This window comes from Silene latifolia, chromosome X, assembly GCF_048544455.1.
Source record: "Silene latifolia isolate original U9 population chromosome X, ASM4854445v1, whole genome shotgun sequence".
Lineage (NCBI taxonomy): Eukaryota > Viridiplantae > Streptophyta > Magnoliopsida > Caryophyllales > Caryophyllaceae > Silene > Silene latifolia.
In genome coordinates, this window is record NC_133537.1 from 150,099,243 (window position 1) to 150,104,737 (window position 5,495).

At 35.3% G+C, this 5,495-nt stretch overlaps 2 long non-coding RNA genes across 2 annotated transcripts; both read right to left on the reverse strand.

Moving 5' to 3' along the window:
- Window positions 1–1,917: 1,917 nt before the first annotated feature.
- On the reverse strand, window positions 1,918–3,413 carry LOC141621623 (uncharacterized). Its single transcript, XR_012532509.1, has 3 exons — window positions 3,374–3,413; window positions 2,372–2,470; window positions 1,918–2,266 (listed from the first exon to the last, which is right to left on the reverse strand). It is a non-coding gene; the product is annotated as an uncharacterized LOC141621623 (long non-coding RNA).
- An 18-nt stretch (window positions 3,414–3,431) lies between these two features.
- LOC141621624 (uncharacterized) lies at window positions 3,432–5,218 on the reverse strand. Its single transcript, XR_012532510.1, has 3 exons — window positions 5,026–5,218; window positions 3,577–4,366; window positions 3,432–3,484 (listed from the first exon to the last, which is right to left on the reverse strand). It is a non-coding gene; the product is annotated as an uncharacterized LOC141621624 (long non-coding RNA).
- Between the last annotated feature and the right edge of the window lie 277 nt (window positions 5,219–5,495).

A 5,495-nucleotide genomic window follows, 5' to 3' on the forward strand; every position in this document is an offset into this window, starting at 1 on the left:
TTGTCGGAGGACACATATTCCAACAATCTCCCACTTGTCCTCGACAAGTGTGCGTCACCAATTCTCTTGTCCTATTACTATCTCCCACTCAATGCAAGGTGTCTTTCGGGTCGTACTTGCAAGTGATCATATCGAGAGTGATTTCCTCGATCTGGAGAATAACTGATTGACCGGAATTATCTACCATAGATACCTTCCGAGCGTGGCCACGCATTTCCAGTTCATTACTCCTCGAGTGTCCCTGATATATTGTTTTAACCCTGATAAGGGGGTGAACAATTCCTACCGCACTATTCCCTTCGACTAGCCACAACCATCATAACCCAAAATATGCCCATTTGACCCCATTTACGAAGGTCTTAGTAACATAAATCAAAGCTAATCTGAAACTGTGCCATCTAAGGCGAACAGTCTTTAGTTTAAAAAATCGACTTATTAGAATACTATAGTAGCTCTCGCCACGACCAGGCTATATAAATTTGCCAGAACTCTATAAGCGGTCACTGCCCGACAAAGTGTTCCTAACAGTCTGCCTATGTGATCAACTAGTCATCTCACATGACTCTATGGCACTTGAACTTGCCATCCATCGCATCACACTCTAGTCACTTCGAGACGTCACCTCATATAAGTGACTATGGGCGAATACCATGTTAATCCAGGTTCACTTTAACGGGGTTTAATATTGTGTCTACAACCCGTTTGGATGTAACAAAGTATAAAAGGAGTTTTTTAGATTTAAAAACTCGAACGATAAATGTGATTATCACATATGAACAGTCAATACCTGATTACTACTTCATATTTTTATAATCCATTTTCATCTTATATGTAGTTGTTCATCTCAATGCAATTGAAATGACATATGACATGACTTATCATGTTCAGCCTATGAGAAGGCTTTGGTTAGTAGGTTTTATCAACTTCTTGTACCTAACTCAACCTTACTACATACTCGTTTTCCTTTGTAACGTATACATTTGCATTACAAAATGTTTTGAGTACGTGTCTAGATCCAATCTAGACATAGGCCATCGATCCTTAGAACATCTCCCATTGTTTTCACAGTGTGCGGGACTCATCCTTCTTGCACATCTCATGATTGCAAGTGTACTCAATTTCCGTTGTAAATATCTCTCATTGTTCTTTATTGCCTAGAACGATTCAAGCAAATCTATTTCTTAAATAACATAGCCACAATGGTTCCTAAACCATCCTAATATGTTTTGATTATGGTTTTGTCGGAAACCATTCGCAATCTCAATTGTCAATTGTCATTTATGTAACACCCTTACACAAAATTGCATCAAAAACACTTTGCTTTACATCCTTAATGCTTCTACAAGCACTTAAGGGTAATCTTTATGGCTTACTTGGTAACTATTACTTAAATTCGATTTGAAACAATTCATCATACTCAAAGTATATGAAGCTATACATCATTACTTATTTAATTGATCCGACAGCGAAAGCAAATGGAATCAATCAAATATGTTCAACTTGATTGAACTAGTCATGAATCTTATCAACATAAGACTTCTTATTTGATGCTAATATCATGCAGATTTATCTCCATAAATCCGGATATTAAAGATGTATTATAATACTCCATAAGTGTCAAATCATTCCCAATGATCAATATGTCATCCACATATCACTACTACAGAAATAGGCTTAGAGAACTGTTGGAATTAACATTAGAGAACGTTTTAGAGGCGTTCTCCAACTCAGTGTTCTCTAAAGCTTAGAGAAATGTTAGAAGAGGCGTTTTGTATTCATAGTCATAGAGAACGGCTAAAATGAGCTTTAGAGAACACCTGATAAGCGTTCTATTTTCCTAGTAAAAGACAACGGTTGGGTAAGCTAACAGTTCTCTATCCCCCTTGGCTTTTTAAAAAAAAAAAAATATTGATGATATTTGAATAAAATTAATATATTTATTCTCATTAAAATCAAATACCAATACCAATACGCTTGTTTCACATAGCACCAAAAATAAAATACACTTGTTTCACGACCAGAGCCAAAATAGCGAGAAAACTAACTAAGTCCGATTTCTGCGGTCATCAAGAGATCATCTCTAACAATTTGTACTTTGTCTCCGATTTCTGCGGTCAGCTTAGCATAGTGCTCCTAGTCATCTTGGTCAAAAGGATCTTCAATTGACACAATTTGAAAGGCAATGGATATAGATTTTTCTGTCGCGATCAAACAAAATCGATCTTAACCAATTTGAAATGCAATGGATATAGATTATTCTGGACATCTGCGTGAATGCAATTGAACTCGAATTCATCAAATGTGGTGAAACTTCAAAAAATAAATAAAAAAACTGAAGTAGAGAAACTTCCACAAGTAGCTGTTTCGTTACCAGTTGCAACAGGCCCCAGAGAGAACAGAGGAAGTGTCCACGGTAGTGATAAGTCACCTCTAGCCGGGAATTTAGGAATTGATATCGAAACATGCAATCCTGTGTTTCAGAGAGTAACTTTCACTGACAAGATTTTCGAAGGAAGAAGAAATAACCTCACATAGGCAAGGAAAAAGATGAACAGCTAAAAGTATCGCAAAACAATTGGTTGCACAAGTAAATTTTCATATACAAATTGTGATACACTCTAACAAAGTGGAAGTTATAAACGCATCCTGAATCTCAAAGCAAAAACAATACTGTGGCATTACATCTCCGTTACTGAGTTATCAAAATGAACCATACCAAACCGCACTTTGAGGCGTATTGGCTGATTATTATCCGCAACCACCGATTGGAGACCAATTATCAAGTCAAGGTGTAAAACCATGGCCAGTACAAAAGTTTAAAACTACAACTGGAACTACTCACCAACAACTAAACCAAGTCATTCCAATCTTCACCATTCACCACTGGTAACATAATCTTTCGTGTTTAAATTGGCCGGAGTCCAATCTGACTACTTAGATCACATCTACTTCGATTTTTATTTTATTTTTTTGAATTACAAGTTAATGATTGCATATACACAAGTTATATCTAACATGAGAACTAAAATAAACCGAAACAATGCATCGAAAGTTAATCATAAAGCAATTCACAGAAAGACAAGCCACCGCAACATAATGTTAACACACATTAAAGACACCAAATATACTAATTATCTTTATGATGCACGCCAATAGTAAAACAATTCAGTTCAAAAACCAACTGCAATCAGTGGCGGAACCGAAGGGTGGCTAGCAGAGGCGCTCGCCTCCTAACAACGAAAAACTCGAAATTTTTAGTTAAAACTTGCGAATTTTTTCCCTAAACTACTCAATAATTGGATTACTAGTTAAAAAGAATTATAGCTGTGAAATGAAGAAATGGTAATCAATGGAAAAATAGAGGAAACTCAACTGGAATTAGGGTTAGAGTGGTAATTTGCATAGTATGTTCCGAACCAATCGAGCAAATCGCTAATGCACGCTGTGATAGTGATGAATTGTTATTAAGAATTGGGAATTTTTTCTGCAAAAATAAAGAAACAAAGATCAATAAAATTAATTAAAATAAAAATGATGTTTTGATAAGTAAAATGGGTAAAATATACGGAGTATTACAATTAAGTGTCTCAAGGAAGCCATTGTGGCAAGAATGTGTGGAACCTAAAAGCTAAGGGTACACAACACAGCCGCACATAGCTGATTGTATAATCTTGACTTATACATCTTTGATTCTTTGAAATTATAGAAAGTCACACATTCAAGAGGAAAGCAAAAGGCATAAGAAAACATATATAGAGGATCGAATGAATAACCATTACAATCATCGGCGGAAAATAAATGTGTTTATCAATTAAAATTAAAAAAAGTCATATTGAGGTAATATCAAACAAAATCAAATGAGACACATCATATGGGTATATTATCCAATAAGTAGAATACTCAAAATTACACAAAAAACCCAAAAAAAAAAACAATAATATTCATCGTATATACGGAATACTGAAAACAGTAAATGAAATACCAGTAGAATGGATGCAAGAGGTGTAAAAGAATAAGACAATCCCCACACATGTGATCATCACTAGTCATGGAACGAAGGAAAGTGGTTTTATCCCCACCCAAAAGAAGTCTAAACCGGGTAAGACGCTGCTGAGACAGAGATAATTTATGCAGGACATTGTCGACAAATGACTCAAAAAGAGAGGAGCGGTCAACCAGATGGGGATATTCAACACAATGTGATATAACAGAATCATCCAAGTCTACACACGTTATACAATTGAAAGGTCGTGGCGTACTCTTACTTGGGACGCAGCAGCATCCTTGGTTGGGAGCATCGACAAAATAAGTCTCAATAAATCATCAGGTAAACTGGTTAATCTATCCATACTCGCCATCATCGATCCTAATTTTAAAGAAAAAAATCAAGAAGAGAATAAACGTCGAATCGAAATTCGTTGATTCATACTGGGAAATGCAATCTGCAATTGAATTCAGCTGGACAAACTACAATAATCCTTGGCTTGAAAGACGACGAATAAAATAGCTGTAAATTACAATAATCTCCTAATAAACAAAAATCAACAAAAGAACGAATTGCTAAGCAAATGATTGAGACGGAGGGAACAAGAATCAATTGCTAAAAACAAATCAAATTAAGAAGAAAAATTGATGATAAACAAACAACAACGGCAAATTTAATTGAGTTACAACAATCAAGTATGACTTACAAATCAAGCAAAGAAAATCAATAACAAATGCAAATAGAAATGAACTTAATAAAGCCCTATTTCTAGGGTTTATTGAAGTGTAAAATCCCCAAATCAACAATCAAGTATGACTTACAAATTGATGATAAACAAGCAACAATCGACTTTCCTTGTTCATTGTAAAATCCCCAAATTTCTAGGGTTTATTAAAGTGTAAAAACATCAAATAGGAAGCCAACCTAAAAATTTCAAAGAAGCATGTAAGTTTCTTGATTTATAACCACAATTCGAATCTGAACCTAATAAAGACCTATTTTTGGATTAAGGTGAACAACCCCTAGAATAATTTTCGAACCTGATAAGAATGCCTAAGGTGGTGATGTGGGCCATGCGGCCGCGACGTTAGTTAGGCGGCCGTCGGCGGCTGTTCTTAACGAATGGCAGATCTGGTTGAGGGAGATGAGCGTAAGGACAGAACGAAGGGTTATTGTTCATCACTTGTGTTTTGTTAACTTATACTGTACTGGGTATGAAGAGGCGATTGGGGACACAGGATTGGGTTTTACTATCTTTTTTGAACTTTATTATTTTATTATTTTAATAATAAGTTTAGATAACTGTGAATATAAAAAGTGTTCTCTATTTATTTCTTGCATAACGCTCACTTCAGGAAAGCATTCTCTTTACTGTCAGAAAACGGTTCTTCAACTTAACCGTTCTCTATTATGTGTTACTTATTCTTGTTTTTGTAGTAGTGTATAAGACTAATTAAAATTTCCGTAACTCCCACTAAACTCCATGTATAAACAGAACTTCTCGACTTAT